This window comes from Furipterus horrens, unplaced genomic scaffold, assembly GCF_987537825.1.
Source record: "Furipterus horrens unplaced genomic scaffold, mFurHor1.1.pri manual_scaffold_1, whole genome shotgun sequence".
Lineage (NCBI taxonomy): Eukaryota > Metazoa > Chordata > Mammalia > Chiroptera > Furipteridae > Furipterus > Furipterus horrens.
In genome coordinates, this window is record NW_028327171.1 from 67,026,306 (window position 1) to 67,044,844 (window position 18,539).

Consider the following 18,539-nt stretch of genomic DNA (forward strand, 5'->3'; position numbering starts at 1 on the left):
ACATCAAGAAAACAGACAACCCAATTAAAAAATGGGCAAAGGACCTGAACAAACACTTCTCCTAAGAGAACATACAGAAGGTCCATAGACACATGAAAAAATGCTCAACATCACTAGCCATCAGAGAGATGCAAATAAAAATCACGATGAGATATCACTTTACACCACTCAGAATGGCCATCATCAACAAATCAACAAACAAGTGCTGGTGAGGATGTGGAGAAACGGGAACCCTACTGCACTGTTGGTGGGAATGCAGACTGGTGCAGCCACTATGGAAAACAGTATGGAATTACCTCAAAAAACTAAAAATGGAACTGCCTTTTGAACCAGTGATACCACTACTAGGATTATACCCAAAAACTCCTAAAACCCTAATTCAAAAGAACTTATGCACCCCTATGTTCATAGCAGCACTGTGTACAATAGCTAAGTGCTGGAAATAGCCTAAGTGCCCATCTGTAGAAGAGCGGATTAAAAAACTATGGTACATTTACACAATGGAATACTATGAAGCAGAAAGAAAGAGGAATTCCTGCCATTTGCGACAACATGGATGGAACTAGAGAGAATTATACTTAGTGAAATAAGCCAGGCAAAGAAAGAAAAATAGCATATGATATCACCTAATACAGGAAACTAAGGAACAATTCAAACAAATGAACTAAATAGAACAAGGAACAGAATAACAATTATTAGGGGGGATGGGTGAGGGAGAGAATGGGGATAAGTAAGGGAAGGGTTTAGTCAAAGAATGTGTATAAATGACTCATGGATGTGGACAACGTGGGGTGGATATGATTGTGGGAGAAGGGGTGGGCTGGCTGGGGGGGAACAATGAGCGAAAAATGGGACAACTGTAATGGAAAAACAAAATAAAAATTTTATATAGAAAAAAATAAAATAAATAAAATAAGATCCCTAAACTCACATTCTGAAACTTGTTTTTGTTACTGCAATCTTATTTTCATTCTAAGTTCGATTGGTATAAAGAATTAAACAATGTACCATCAAATATGGATAAATCAAAAAAACCAGAAATATCTGTATCAAGACCAGTCTTAGTTATTTATTTTATTTATCCAATTACTTCAGAATGTTTCTGGAGCACTTACTTTGTGCCAGGTACTGGTTTAAGTACTGTGTAACAATGAAAATGGTCTTGTTCTTCATGATACTTACAGGAGATTGACAAACAATGCAGAAGGGAACAATATCCCAACAAGATAATTTTAGATATGAAAAAAAGTGTCATAAAAAATTAAGAGTTGATGTCAAAGAAAGTGAATATGGGAGTAACTTTAGATTGAATAGCCAAGGAAGGCATAAATAAGGAGAAGACATTTGGGCTGATTAATGAGAAAAAGCCAGTCAAAGTCAGAGCAACATCACTTCAAGCAAAGGAAAAAGCAAGTATAAAGGTCCTTAATTGGAAAGTAGTTTTTCTGGTAAAGGAAAAGAGAGGCAATGTGGCTGATGCTTAGAAGTTGATACAGACAGTGCTAGGTATCAAAGTTGGAGAAGTAGTCAGGGGCCAGGTCATTTAGGCCTGTGTAAGCCATGATGGTGATTTAGACTATTTTATAGGAATAAGTAGCCTTTACTGGGACTTGATATTTCATTGTCACTACACCTGCTATGATTCTTTCCCTTGATAACTTGGTAATATAGTGCCCAAAGTCTTGACAGCTGCCTTCCTATAGAGCATTCTCCTTCAGTTTAAACTGAATACAGGCTTAACTAGTTTCTGCCACCCCAAACACACACACACACACACACACACACACACACACACACACACACACACACAAATGTTAGAATATACTCCACACACACACACACACACACAAATGTTAGAATATACTCCTGTGGAATTCTTGAGCCTTCTTCAGTTCTTAATATAACTATCTAAGACCTGGTCTTAAAGAATTTGAGTTCTGGTCACTTTATTAAACTCTGAACTTAGTCCTAGATGTGTAGTCAATCAGATCTGATCCCAAATCAAATTTCAGAAGTGTTTCTTTTTTTCATGTCATCTTTAATCTCTTGCCTTACCTGTTGTGACAGCATAAATGGACCTGGAAACTATTATGCTAAGTGAAATAAACCAGTCGGTGAGATACAAATACCATATGATTTCATTTATATGGGGAATCTAATGAAAAAAATAAACTAACAAAGAAAGGAGAAACAGAAACATAGATATATAGAACAGATTGGCACCTGTTGGAAGCAAGGGGACTGGATGAAAGAAGGTGAAGCGATCATCCAAAGAGCATGTATCCATGACCCATGGACATGGACAACAGTGTGGGGATTGCCTGAGGGAGGGGAGCTGGGTTGAGGTGGGCAAATGGGAAAAATGTGGGGACAGCTGTAATAGCTTAAACAATAAAACACAATACAATAGAAAGAAAAAAGAAAGAACAGAAAGAAAGAGTAATTAAAAAATACAAGTAAACCTAATATACTCCTAGTAATCTATGAAAATATTCTTATTTTTAAGAACTTCAAAGATGCAGCAATATCAAAATTAAAAATTAGAAGTGCTTTCATCCTCACTCTCTACAGGTTACACATTATTCTATACCTCATTTTATGCATTTATAAAAAATATTTGCTTATAAAAATTTTGTTTTGATAATTATTGTGCCTACCTTCTTCTTAAAAATAAAACATAAAAATATCATTCAATTAAGATTGTATTACATTAAAAAATTAAAACATTTACAATAGTTCTTACCATGTAAGACCATGGTTTTCATAATTAAATGAGATTACAAATATATGGCTTCCATTCTGAAGAAAATAAATATATTCAAGCTTTTTAGAATTATTTCTCTCCTTAAAAGTGTACAGTTAGACACTGGTTAATTTAAAGCATTTGACAAGGTTATTTGAAATTGTAATTTAAGTTAATTTGTTGAGCAGAATATGTTTTAACAAAAGTTAAAAACATTTCAATTCATAAATTCATTTTTCTTTCACACCAGCTTAGATATATAGCTGACAAACATCCATGTCCTGACAGGTCACAATAAGTACAGCTTTACTGTGCTTTGTAATAATTTTTTTTCAAAAATATGTAAAGACAATGCTTTATAATCAAACTCTCCCATTCTATATAAAAAGCTTAATCAAACACATCTTTTTTTCTTTTTGAGTAAAATAATGCATTCTGCTGAGTCATTTCAGACTTCATGTTAGTGTTGGTTACAGATGTACTTTTAATTATGTTATGTTAATGACAGTCAATATTAGCTCTACAAAAGTGTTTGATCAAGATCTAATTTTACTTTGTTAATTAATTCACTGTAATAAGCTTACAAATGGGACATTTATCATGGCATACTGATTCTACAAAATAGGCATCCTTCCATCAAAACCACAAAACTATTAACAACAAGCTTTGTCATGCTTCCTGACTTTCTGACATTAAAATTTTAATTTAACCATAAATATTATTAATATACATTCTAATTCTGAGGTAGATCGAATTAGGATTATATTCCAAAATAATAGGCAGAGTAGTTATAAAATCATATCTAGTTCATTGATTAAATAAGAATTGAATGATAGAGATTATAATTATGCTATTAAAATACATTAATTGCCCCTTAATTTATGGAATAGAATGTTGCCATTTATCTGAATGAGAAAGAAGTGAACAAAAGTCAATAGCAAAATTGTTCTTCCTCATCATTTTAGTGAAATTGACCAGAAGTATTGTTTTGTCTGATGTTCTGAGCATTTTATCATATAAAATTAAAGTCAGAAATGTAAATCTTTTATACTAGGTTCATGTTTTAAATTTTTTAATTTAATCTTTATTGTATTTTTTTCATTGCCATTTAGTTCCCTTATACACTGCTTCCTCCAGCAGTCATCACACTGTTGTCCCTGTCCATGAGTCCTTTTTCCTCTTTGCTCAATCCCTCCACCCACACTAGCTGGCACTCTGCTCTAACATTTTATGTCCAGAGTAAAGACCTTTTAAAGAAAATTAAGAGCTGCTTAAACCCCCCAAAAGAAAGTTTACAGTTGCCTATGCAGGATGATATTTACTATGAGAGACATTGAGATAAAAAAATCTTTAGCTTCAATATGAACATGCATGCCAATACTTAAATGCTCATATATCAAATACGCTTTTCGTTTCTTTGAGAAATGGCCTAGAGTATATATAATGTTAAATTACAGAATGGGTCTCTAAAGAAAAGCGAGCACTAACATTATTGTTTGTCATGGAGCTACCTAAAAAGAAATACATAATATAATCTTTTTAAGTATAGCGAGAGTTTTAAAAATTGGTGTAACTCATTATATAATCATTAATAAGCAAAGCTTTTGGAATTTAGAGCTCTAAAGTACATGCATATTTCTTTTAGAAAAGTATAGGACTTTTAGTTTCTGGTCCTGCATGTAAGGAGCTTAGAATTTGCAACTTCATACTATCAATAAGTAAAAAATTGAAACAAACTGAAACAAACTGAAAAAATCAACAACTTTTCTTAGATCTGTTAGAAAAGTGAAGTCACGAAGCAAACTACTACTACAAAAATTAGAGAAGATAGGTAGATAAGAGAATCAAAACTTACTAGAGCAGACACTCATAAGCAGAAACTTTTGGTTTTTAGTATCATGGAAGAAAAACGTGAGCTATAATTGATGAATTGCTGAAGGCTCAGTGTGGACAAGTCTAATGATTGCAAAGTCCAGAGGGACCAAGTCATAACAAATCCACCATGACTTTGGGAGTTTAACCTCCAGGAGCTCTACTATGTCTTTACAATGAATGATGGAGAAAAACCCCTACCCATCCCCTACCTCTGTGCCTCAGGCAGGGGAAGGGAAAAATTGGTCATTTTGACATACACCAGAGTACTCTGTTTTCAACAAAGTAAACCCTTAAGAGAAACTATTTTACCACAGTTTAATCTACCTGGTAGAAAGGAAATACTGAATTTCAGTCAGCTCTAGTCTTTTAAATAGGAGAAGAAAAATACTTAACTCCAGCTCCCTCTAGCCTTCCATAAAGGGGAAGATAAATACCCAACTTTAGACTATTCTAGCTTTCTACCTCCCTCCTAAGGAGCGGAGACTATGAAGCACTTGTGAAGTTTAGAGTTTAGGGGCACAGGACCACCAAAATACTAAAACTTACTAACCATACAACTATAGAATGCTTGCCCTTTCCCACACCTACCACTACACAATTAAAGATCTATTTAGTTTAGTACTTTCACCCAGTACCTCATGTTCACCTCTCAACAAAAAATTACAAGGTATACAAAAGTCAAAAACATAGTCTGAAGAAACAATAAGCACCAGAACTAGCATTAGACATTGAAGAAATGTTGGAATTATGAGACCAAGAATGTTAAAAAGTACTATGATTAATGTTAAGACCTTTAATGGGAAAAGTAGACATCATGCAAGAGCAGGTGGAAATGTAAGCAGAGATATAGAAATTCTATGAAATAACAAAAAAGAAATTCTAGAAATAAAAAACAGTGTAATAGAAATGAAAACTGCCTCTAATTAGCTCATTAGTTAGATTAGACATGGTTGAGGAAAGAATCTCAGAGCTTGAGAATATAGCAATAACTGAAAAGCAAAGAGAAAAAATTTGAAAAAAAAATATATCCAAGAACTATGGGCAACTACAAAAGGTATAACATTTGCTTAATAGAAATACTTTAAGAGGGAAGAAGGAAAATAATATAAGCCATATTTTAAAAAGTAATGACTTATAATTATTCATAAATTAATATCAGACACCAAACCACATGTCCAGAAAGCTCAGAGAAAAAGAAGCAAGCTAAAGACCACTCCCTAAAAAACATACTTAGGTATATCAGATTCAAACTGTGGAATATCAATGATAAAACATCTTGAAAAAAACAAGAGGGAGATATAGCTCACTTACGGAAAAGCAACAATAATAATTACATCAGTTTTATAGGGAGTTGGCTCACAGGGAGGCTGAAAAGTCCCAACTTTGTAGTTGGCAACCTAGAGACACAAGACAGACAGCCGATTGTTTATTTCCACTCCAAATCAAGGTGCAAGTTTAAGACAGGAGAAAAACAATGCCCCACTTTGAAGATAATATGTCAGAGAGAGAAAATTATTTTATACTCAGCATTTTTGTTCTATTCAGGCATTTAACAGTTGTATGAGGTTACCCTTTATTTGGTAGGACAACCTGCTTCACTTGGTTTATGAATTCAAATGTTAATCTCTTCTAGAAGCATCCTCAGGCGCACCCAGAACAATGTATAACCAAATAACTGTTCATCCTATAGCCCAGACAATTTACACATAAAATTAACCATCACAAGTCTACTCCTACTCAACTTGGCACCCATATGCATCCTCTTAAACTGTATTTAATCTCCAAATAAGAAAATATAAGATTAAAATTGTACATATCATGATACAACTATCATACATGTAAGTGAAAACACTCTAGACTCTTCCCTAGAAGAGGAAGTAAAATTCTTCAGTGATGTTTACCCTTCTCCAAGATATCCCTTAATTAAAATACTGTGATATAAAATTAATAAAACAAATACTATAATATAAAGTCAATATAACTTAATGTTACATAATAAAGAAATAAGAGAAAAGAAAACAAAGATATTTGCTTCAGGTATATATTTATGTCTATATATGTTTAGGTATATGTATATGTGTGCATATGTAAGCACACACAAATACTATATATACACATAATCTTATTAATATTAAACTATGAAAGAAATACTCATTAAAATTACAGTCCTCATTTCTATAACTGGTCACATGGTCATAACTGGTATGTATAACTACTTTCTTCACTAGCCAGTGTATCCTTTGTATTCATCAAGCAACTCAGATGGGTCTGGTTTTTAACTTTATGGAGTGATCTAAGGCTACATTCTTCAGCCATTAGTAGGTAATTATAGTCTTCCACTGACTTTACTCACAGAGTATTATAATATTAAGAGATGCCCTAAGGAATCTCATGTATTCCAGACATATTCTTCCCTAACTTCATTGGGAAGCAGCAGTCCAATTTCCACTTGGCAATCCGAATCAAGCACCTCTGCCAGCACAGTAACTGCCTTCTTTGCCTGTTGTTTCATTGTCATGAAAAGTCTGAAGTGTGTGGCCAGCAGTCTTAACTTCCAGTTCAATGGAATCATTGTTGTAATTCTTTGTGGAAGCATTTCTCCTTTGGAACTAAGTCCTCTGCCCAGAAAAACAAGGTCACAGGACCAGGAAGTGAAAATTTGCTAGATGCTCACTAGGGATAACAGTGAGTGGTGTCACTCCCATGTCCACTCCTTGAATTCTAGACCCATGAATCCTGGCCAGAAGAAAGAGGACCACATATTGGATGCTAATTTAGTAGCTCTACATCCTTCTGTAGAGCCCGGCTTAAGACTAACTTAGTCTGAGAAAAGCTATTCCACCATTCTATCAAATTAGGTTTTTCAGGCTGATGGGGATCATGCTAAGAACAGTAAATCACATGGTCAATGACCCATTGTTGCACGCCTTTTGCATAAAATGAGTCCCTTAATCAGAAGCAATGTTGTGTGGAATAACATGACAGTGAATAAAGCATTCAGTAAGTCAGTCCACAGATTCTCTATTATGGACTCGTATTGGTTTCCACTGTTGTCCAACTGGGTACTCAACAGTGGTTGAAGCCAGGTCAACTTTGAAGAGTGAAAGTTCATATTGCTGAACCCATGCATAACATTCATGGCTGCCTATGGCTGCTTGGTTCGTGAGTCCATTGGGCAATGACGGGGATGACTAGAAAGAGAGGTTGACTAGTATCCACAGAATGGGTCATTCTATCCACTTATTTATTAAAATGTTAATTTACTGAGGTCAGCCTTTGATAAGCATTCACATAGATGTAATTACCTTTATTTTTGTTTTTGCCCATTCAGAGATATCTATCTACATACCTCCTCCCTTGTCACCAATTTTCTATTTGTGTTTTTTCTAAGTCCTTAATCATCCTGTCATTGGCCGTAGACTGTCAGTTGATATATAATTGCACATCTGGCCAGTTCTTCTTACAAGCAAAATGAGCAACCAGAGGCATGACTTTAAGTTCTGTCAACTGGGAGGATTTTCCTTCACAAATGTCCCAGAAAAAGGCTGTAGTGCCACAGCTACCCACTTTCAGGTGGTACCAGCATGTCTTACAGAACCATCCATAAACCAGTCCTGAGATTTCCCTTTCTGTTAGTTGATCATAGGAAACTCCCCATAAGAACACAGATACAGGCTGGGGAGAGAAGGCAGTATAGCAGAGCTGTGGATCATGGGCATTTGGGGTACTGCATCACGTAACTTTGTTTTGTCTTCAGGGCTTGCTCAGCCAATCCTATATACATCACATCTATTTGATAATGGGATGTAGCTGTACACATACAACTTTATATAACTTGGTGGGTCAGAGAGCACCCAGTTCTTCTGGGAATCTCAGGTCACGTGCTAACTTGGTAGCCTATGATTAAGCATTTATTCTCAGCTAAGGCCCTGTAGCAAGCCAAAAGCTGTTTCTCAGAAGAGAATAGTTATCCACAGGGATGACAGAGTTTTGCTTCAAAATCCCAAGTGGTTGTACCATGAGTCACCCAGAGGTTTACCAAAGGCTCCAAGTAGCAACTTTACCTGACACTGACACTTTAGGCATCATTGCATCTACTGTACCTCATGGACCAATGGCAGAGCTGCTTGCATAGCATCCTGGACCTGTTGCACAATATTCTTTTATTCTGAACCCACTCAAAATGAGCAGCTTTTCAGGTCACTCAGTAAATAGGTTGGAGTAACACATCCAAGGGAGGTGTATGTTGCCTCCAAGATCCAAAAAGGCTCATCAAGCATTGTGGTTCTTTCTTGCTTATAGGAAGAGCTAAATGTAACAACTTATTCTTCACCTTAGAAAAAATATATTGACATGCCCCACATGACTAGACCCCTAGAAATTTTACTGAGGTCAAAGGCCTCTGAGTTTATGTGGGATTTATATATATGCAGATATGCAAATGTCTTAGTTGTTTCTTCTTACTAGATGTAATAAGCACAATGTTATCTATGTGATCAGCCAGTGTGATATCTTGTGGAAGGAAAAAGCAATCAAGATCCCTGTAAACTAATAACACCCAGCTGGAGAATTGCTGTATCCCTGAAGTAGGATAATAAAGATAAATTTCCAGCTTTGCCAGCAAAAAGCAAATTGCTTCTGGTGATTATTATTGACAAGGATGGAGAAAATGGCATTTTGGGGCATGATTCCTGAGAGCATGCCACTCGGTATGATTTTAAGTATTAGATTATGTTTATCAAAACATTTAGAACTCTGCCCCTAAAGGAAGGAAAAGGATTATAGCAGACAAGTTCTTACCTTTTGAGGGAATAGGTGTGGATCTGTCAAAGAAAAAATAAATGTGTTCCCTTCCTAGAATGCCCCTCTCAACTTGATGGAGAAGATCATTCAAGAACATTAATTTCAATTAAACAAATAATTAACAAGCAGCTACTACATGCTAGGTCACTCTTGAAGATAGGTGGAGAGTAATTTGGTGATGGTAGTTGGGGATCCTAGAAATAAATGGTTAATTTGTAGACTATAATCTAGGTGAGAGATGATGATAATATGATGTAAGGAAGACACAATGTGGACAAAGAGAAGAATTTATGGTGGATATTTTTGATCAAATGTGTAGCAGACACAAGATTGTGTAGATTTTAAAGTTAAATTTTTTTTTATGTTACTAAACTACAAGACAGACTGTGAACAACTCAAGTTTGAAAGACATTATTTTATGATACTTTGGCACGTATACAGTTAGAAGTTGGCAGAGATCACATGATTCTAGTTCAGAGATCTTTCCATTGAGTCATCTGCCTCAGCCTCTACCTATGCAAGGAAAATATTCTCTTTGAAGTGGGGAGGAAAGTGAATTATGGAATGTTTTCTTTTACAACCAGTATCACTGTGATCAGAAGCTATAAGTAAGTATGCTTTTTGATGTGTTTCATTCTCAGCAAGAAGTCCTCAGTTAACCAAAGCCTCAGGCACCCTGCTATAGCCTCTTACTGATGGGCAATAAAAAAGCACCCATGTGTTTCATTTTGTTTTGTTTTGTTATCCTTACTTCCATGTAGCATCTTCTCATTCTTTGAATTAACAGATATTTGTAATAACCTATATGATAATAGTTATGACTTTTCAGAAGTATTCTGATACTGTTCTTTCTAGATGTGCTGGAATTGCACTCCCTGGACCTAATGTTGGAATTAGGTGGGACCATGAGACCTATTTTGACTAATTAAATGGGAGGAAGGTGATCCACCTCAGTCCCAAAAAGGCAGCAAGTCACCACCGCATCCTTCCTGCCACAGCAATCACAGAAGCATTTGCAAAGACAGAGCTTAATTCTGCCTGTGTTCCCTAAGTGAAACCTGCATTTGGTATTGTGGTCTGAGTAACAATAAACCTGAGACTCTGGAGATATTTGTTGCTAAAAATACTAAATTTTGAACTTCAAGGTGTGGTGTTGATGTAACAAAAACCTAAAATGTATGGCACTGTTTATAAATCAATTGGTGAGAAGTAAAAAGATTATTGGAAGGTAGAAAACAAAAGATAGATGTTTTAAAATATTAAGAGATCTGATAAAGCTGTCTCCTGTTTTAATTTTAGAAAGATCATGAAACTAATGAGCCTGTAGCGTAAGAAGTCTAAAAATAGACAGGATATCTGCATTTCACAATGTTCAAAGAAAGAGAAGCTCAGAAAAGATTTGATCAGCTTGAGAAGGAATTAAATAAAGAAAAAGGGAGAGTACCTAAAATCAAGGCCTTTCTGGGTTGAGAAAACCATCTCACCCCAACACGAATGTGAAGAATATTGATGAACAAAGGCCTATTAAAGTTTAGTATTGAAGCTGAATTAAGTCAAGCAAAAGTGCAACATACTTGATGATAAATTTTATGATTTTGCTATTTTATCCCAGAAAAAAGAACACAGGATGTGGTCATGAGCAAATGCCTTCAATTGGAAAAGAAAAATCACTCTAGGAAAATCAATAAATATTTGGCTTTCCCTCTGAAAAATTCTAGGCTCAAGGTACTCACTACTAGGTTATGATGTTTATAATTAAACATCATAAATTAAGCATAATATCTAGAAAAAAATACTGTTTAGAAAAAAACTGTGAGCATGGATTTTAACATGTGGACATAACCAAAATCAACTAGAGAAGACTATTAAAAACTTTTGAGAGAGTTGTTTTCCCAAAAGAACCAGCAGCTTGGAAAAAATCAACTGTGACTATTTACAAGTTAAGGTGACCTGTGAGGCTCCATCAACTATAGGCAGAGAGTGAGCTGATGAAGAGCTCAGGGCCCAGGATGAGCATGAATGTGTCTATTTCAGTTATGGCTATAATTGTAGCGAGAAAGTTTCCTAGAAGGTAGAGCAAAAAGCTATGGAGAACAAAGGACAAAGGGAAATGGACTCAGGGTAGACTGAATATATTCTCTATCTAGAGGATGTCAGCCACCACAATGTCCACCTTTCAGGACATCAAAATTTCTACTGCCACTATCTGCAGTATGTCTCTGCTTCTTCCTCTTTCTGAATGGAAATGTTTACTTTGGTTATTTCAGCTTTTATCATATGTGTCTACCAAGTATAATTTCATTACTCTATTAATTATATCTGCCCACTCTATCTACCTAAATATTTAATATCAGTGAAAACAAAAATAAATGAATAAATAAATTAAACACATTTGCTAGCTGATCTGATTTTAAATTCTTAAATTCAAGGTTACGCATTTTAATGATTCAACATACTCTTCTTTAGTATGCTTAATTTTGCACTCTATGCAAATTATTATTCTTTCTCCATTCATCTAAAACATTATATCTTCCTATAGCTCCTCATTGTCAGCTGATGAGAAATAAATGCATACAGAAATGAATTCCCCTATCTTGCCATCACAAAATTAACTAAATAGAATTTTTCTCAGTCTCTTTCCTCCATTCTGTAATCACATAAATTTTCTTCTTCCTATCAAAGATGTCTTTCCCCCAACATCAGAAATTTCTCTCCTACCAAATCATTGAGCCTTGAAATATCCAAAAATCCTCCAGTATTTCCCCTGCGCACATTTTTAAGGTACTATGAACAGTAAACATCTTGAAGAGTTGTCTATAATTTCTCAACTTCCTCATTTCACATATTTGCTTGAACCCAGTCCATTTTGGCCTTCATTCACCATTCTGCAGAGACTGCCATGTCAAGGTAACTCATACACATCATGTGGAAAAAAACAGTGATCCTTTTTTTGCTTTTTCCTAGTTGAAGTCTCAACAGCATTCAAACTGGTTTACATCACTTCTTCCTTATACGTACTTTTCTTCTCTTGGCCTCTGTCACATCAAACTCCTCAGATTACATTTTTTTGTGGCATTGCCCAGTCTTCTCTGGCTCAGTTCTGATTTTTGCTTGATCATTAAGTGCTGGAAAACCTTTGGCCTCAGTTTTGGATCTTCTTCTTATCTATTTCTATCCTTCCACTGTTTTTTCCAATCTTATAATTTCAAATAATGTTGATAGGTTAATAACTCTCAAGTGTATACTTTTAACCCAGACACTTCACACAATTATCAGATTGATGTATTCAACTACCTACTTGATATTAATATGCGTCTTTCTAACAAGCATTTGAAACTTTAGGTTGACAAACTAATTTCCACAAAACTGTCTGCCTTTGCAATCCCATTTCTTTCCTTGTTCACTGTGCTCTCCTACCCTCACAGTTTTTTTTCCCTTCTAGTTCCTCTAACATACAAAGTTGGGCTCCTTCTCATGGCCTATATGCTCACTATTCCTTCTGCAGTAAATGATTTCCCATTTTCTTTCTCATCATTATTCAATTATACTGAGATGTCAAATCTTCAGAGAGACTTTTTTCTGAAGATCCTAATGTAGTCCTAACATGGAAGTCTCTATTACTTAAACATGTTGTTTTCAATATATATTTTCACTATTTAAAATTATCTTTTATTCTTTTGCTTCCTCATGTTTGATTTGATTCTCTACAGTTCTAAGACCAGAAAGACTTCAGTTTTTTTTTCACCAACTTTCTTCAGTGTTTATGTAGCTGGATTTTATTTTAGGTGCTTATTTTATGACACATGGTTTTCAGACACATGATTGTCTGTTCTCAGTCCTTTGATTTCTCACAATCATAGACCTTTATCTATGCCACTGACTCTCTTCTAGACTTCATGTTGCCCACTCTGTCTTCTAACTCTGCCTTTGCTAACTGTTTGTATCTGCATAAAAGTCATTTTCATTGTGTTTAATATAAAACCATCACAGGAATCATTCCTGTCTTTTAAGACTGAGCAAAGAACGATCAGATCCAAGTGATTTTCAAGTGTTATCCCTAATTTTCATTTATTTAGAAAATAAAAGGAAAAAAAAGAAGAAAAATGAAGGGGAGAGTTTATGGGAAAGAAATTTAGAAAGATCAGAAAAGATGGTAAGAAAATCAGGGAAAAATTTAATTAAGTTTGTTATAACTCAGATATTGTGTCAATTTATAGTACTGTCAATGTTTCTGAATCTCTATTTCATTATTCTCTTTTATCTCCTTAAAACCAATAATTGAAAATATTTTGATTCTCTTTTCATGATTAAAATATACATGTATGAAAATGGGAAAACACTAAAGCACATGAAAAAATTCCAAAAACTTAACTGTTTAAAATGTTTATATTTACAAAATAATTGCATACACATTATATAAATTTAATTTCCAAAAATAGATATTTAACCAAGCCTATGTTCACATCAAGAAAATGTTTGCAATGATATAGTTAATCTTATCATTTTAATCTTATTTTTATCCATCTACACAGAAAACAAGGTAATATAGAATTAGGTGTAGTTCCAACTGTTAATATATCCTCATCTAAAAGTAGCTTTAGGACACATTTTAAATTAAACAGGTATCCATGTTTTTATGTCTGAAATAAAGTCCTTCCATATTAGCTTTGTTAGCAATATATGAGATTGATACTCAGCACAACTGTGAAGTTAGCCTCAGGATTATTTATTTGAAAAAAAAATTTTTTTTCATTAAATGCTCTATTTTTGCCAACAAATGTGCACCAGCTAATTTCCTTATGGAGCATCTGTCCTTTTCAAATCTCTTTTGGTTCCTTGACCAAATCAGGGACATTTGGCCCAGAGCAGCAGCACACAGCTGTGTTTATAGGTGTTGTTGACAAGAGAAAATGCATCCTGTGCACTGGGACCAAAGCAGAATTGTTAGAGAGAACAGCACATGCAATGAATTCGGTACTAAGGAATTAATTTAATCATTCTCTACTCCAGTTTCTATTTTTTGAGATAAGTAGCCTTATCATATAAAAGGCAATTATAATAGTGCCCCCTTACCCACAAAAAGGCATATGTTCCAAGACCTCTGGTGGATACCTAAAACCATGGATAGTACTAAACCCTACATATATATTTCTATATATATATATATACCTGTACTTTTTTTTCTATACACACATACCTATGATATAGTTTAATTTATATTTAGATACAGAAGGAGGCTAACAACATCTAGTAATAATAAAATAGAACAATTATAATAACATACTGTAATAAAAGTTATGTGACTGTAGTATCTCTCTCTCTCTCTCTGATAACTGAGACAGCCACTAAAAGACTAACGGGCGTACACAGCGTGGATACACTAGACAAAGGGATGCTTCAAATCCCTAGTAGTATGATGAGCACAAGATTTCCTAACACTAATCCTCACAATGGCAAGCAATTTAAAATTTATAAATTGTTTATTTATGGGAAATTTTGATTTAATATTTTTAGACTGCTATTGACATTGCAGAAAGCAAAACCATGGAAAAGAGGGAACTACTCTATATATAAAAAGTACATTTTAACAGCGCTGCTGCTTTAGACCCTTTCAGGTGGGAGACAGGGAGCGTGGGTCGCCATGGCTGTGCCGGCAGGGCTGGAGCGCTGGGTGCAGGACGAGGTGCACTCAGTGCTGGGACTAAGTGAGCGGCACGTGGCTCAGTTCCTGATCTGTATGGTGCAGCCTTGTGGCTCTGCCGAGGAGTTCATGCAGCGCCTGCGAGACACCGATACCCTGGGTCTCAGCGGGCCAGCCTGGGATTTCGCACTTAAACTGTGGAACAAGGTACCACGGAAGACAGTGGTCGAAAAGCCAGCTCGGGCAGCTGAGCGACAGGCCCGAGCCCTGTTAGAGAAGAACCAATCTTAAGAGATTGCTGGAAGACAGTGAGGAGACTGTGGATAGGTCTGGGAGCAGTCTCCAGAAGAAGCGTAAAATATGGAAACATCTCAGGAAGAAACGCCAGGAGGAAGAGGAGGAAGAAGAGGAAGAGGTTTCTGAGAAAGGGAAGAAGCCAGGAGGGAGCAAACAGCAGAGAGAGAAGCCCGAGTCGGAGGATGAATGGGAGCGTACAGAGTGAGAGCGCCTTCAGGACTTGGAGGAACGTGATGCCTTAGCTGAGCGGGTTCGGCAGCGGAATAAGGATCGGACTGGCAATGTTCTGGAGCGGTCAGACAAGAAGGCGTATGAAGAGGCTCAGAAGCGCCTCAAGATGGCTGAGGAAGACCAGAAAGCCATGGTCCCTGAGCTGTGAAAGAAATCTCGTGGAGAGTACCTAGCTAAGCGAGAGTGAGAGCGAGAGAAGCTTGAGGACCTGGAGGCTGAGCTGGCGGATGAGGAGTTCCTTTTTGGGGATGTGGAGCTGAGCCACCATGAGCAGCGGGAGCTCAAATACAAACAGCGAGTGCGCGATCTGGCCCGGGAGTACCGAGCAGCTGGGGAGCAGGAGAAGCTGGAGGCCACGAATCGCTACCACATGCCAGAAGAGAGCCGAGGACATCCAGCACGAGCTATTGGTCTGGTGGAGGAGGAATCGGGTGCCCCCAGGGAGAAGCAGCGGCGTCGGGAGGAAGCCCGGCTGGGGGCTGCCTCCCTGAAGTATGGGGCCCGAGATGCTGCTTCCCAGGAGCCCAAGTATCAGCTGGTGCTAGAGGAAGAGGAGACCATCGAGTTTGTCCGGGCCACTCAGCCCCAGGGTTACAAGGAGCCATCAGCTCCACCCCCTTCTACCCAGGTCCAGCAGAAGGAGTCCATCCAGGCCCTCCGCTGCAGCCTCCCTGTGTTCCGGTGCCATCAGGGGGTCCTGGCTGCTATTGCTAATCATCAGGTTCTCATCATCAAGGGTGAGACAGGCTCGGGAAAGACCACCCAAATCCCGCAGTATCTCTTTGAGGAGGGTTATACCAAGAACGGTATGAAGATTGCCTGCACTCAGCCCAGGAGAGTGGCAGCCGGGAGTGTGGCTGCCCGAGTGCCCCAGGAGATGGGTGTGAAGTTTGGGAATGAGGTTGGCTACAGCAATCGCTCTGAGGACTGCACGTCAGAATGAACAGTCCTCCGTTACATGACAGATGGGATGCTTCTCCGGGAGTTCCTCTCTGAACCTGACCTTGCAAGTTACAGTGTGGTGATGGTGGATGAGGCTCATGAATGGAGTTTGCACGCGGACATTCTCTTTGGATTGATCAAAGATGTTGCTTGCTTCTGACCTGAGCTCAAGGTTCTGGTGGCTTCAGCCACACTGGACACTGCCTGTTTTTCCACTTTCTTTGATGATGCCCCAGTCTTCCGAATTCCTGGACCCCGGTTTCCAGTTCACATCTAATATACCAAGGCTCCAGAGGCTGACTACCTGGAAGCCTGTGTAGTGTCTGTGCTACAGATTCATGTGACCCAGCCAGCTGGGGATGTCCTCGTGTTCCTGACAGGGCAGGAGGAGATTGAGGCTGCCTGCGAGATGCTTCAAGATTGCTGCCGCCCCCTGGGCTCCAAAATCAGGGAGCTACTGGTGCTTCCCATTTATGCCAATCTGCCTTCTGACATGCAGGCTCGCATCTTCCAGCCCACGCCACCAGGGGCTCGAAGGGTGGTTGTGGCAATGAACATTGCTGAGACTTCACTCACCATCGAGGGCATTATTTATGTGCTGGATCAAGGGTTCTGTAAGCAGAAGAGCTACAACCCCCGCACAGGCATAGAATCACTCACAGGCACACCCTGCAGCAAGGCTTCAGCCAATCAGGGAGCTGGTCGGGCAGGCCGGGCGGCTGCAGGGAAATGCTTCCCTGCTTGGGCCTATCAGCACGAGCTAGAGGAGACCACAGTGCCAGAGATGCAAAGGACCAGCCTAGGCAATGCTGTGTTGCTGCTCAAGAGCTTAGGGATCCATGATCTCATGCACTTTGATTTCTTGGATCCTCCACGGTAAGAAACCCTGCTGCTGGCTTTGGAGCAACTGTATGCTCTGGGAGCCCTAAACCACCTTAAGGAGCTCACCACGTCTGGTCGAAAGATGGCAGAGCTGCCAGTGGACCCCATGCTGTCAAAAATGATCCTGGCCTCTGAGAAGTACAGCTGTTCAGAGGAGATCTTGACAGTGGCTGCTATGCTTTCTGTCAACAACTCCATCTTCTACTGATCCAAGGACAAGGTTGTGCATGCTGACAATGCCCGTGTCAACCTCTTCCTCCCTGGGGGGGACCACTTGGTTTTGCTAAACGTTATTATACACAGTGGGCTGAAAGTGGTTACTCTTCCCAGTGGTGCTATGAGAACTTTGTCCAGTTCAGATCTATGTGCCGAGCCCGGGATGTGTAGGAACAACTGGAGATTGGTCTCAGTTCCTGTCATGGGGACTATATTCGTGTACGCAAAGCCATCACTGCCGGTTACGTTTACCACACAGCACGGTTAACTCGCAGCGACTACTGCACAGTGAAACAGCAGCAGACAGTATTCGTTCACCCCAACTCCTCCCTCTTTGAGGAACAGCGTCGCTGGCTGCTCTACCGTGAACTTGTTTTGACCACCAAGGAGTTCATGAGACAGGTATTAGAGATTGAGAGCAGTTGGTTTCTGGAGATGGCACCTCACCATTATAAGGCCAAGGAGCTAGAAGATCCCCATGCTAAGAAAATGTCCCCCAAAACAGGCAAGACACGCGAAGAGCTAGGGTAAAGAAAAGGGGATGTAATCAGAACCAACACCAGCTCCTTTTCCTTCCACACATTATTTAATATCTATTAATAAAAATAGTTTTGGAATAAAAAAAGTACATTTTAACTATATATATATTTTTTAATTTGGGTAATCGTACTGGAGAAAAGTCAATGTTGTCTGAAAAATATTGAACATGGAAGAGGCCAAGATCTGATTTCCAAGAGGAAGTACAGATGTAAAATGAAATCAGGATAAAATATTAAAGAAATTGTTGAGCTATAGGAAAGAATTATGTCAAAATTTGTAATGAAGATGGATAATATAGAAAAAAATGCTTTATCTAATTAATTATGCCAGATAAAAAAATAAGATAAAAATTAGACTATCATAGTTCTT

The 18,539-nt window shown here is 37.8% G+C and overlaps 1 pseudogene; it reads left to right on the forward strand.

The window, feature by feature from the left end:
- Window positions 1–15,062: 15,062 nt before the first annotated feature.
- On the forward strand, window positions 15,063–18,161 carry LOC150021262 (pre-mRNA-splicing factor ATP-dependent RNA helicase DHX16 pseudogene; annotated as a pseudogene).
- Window positions 18,162–18,539: the final 378 nt, after the last annotated feature.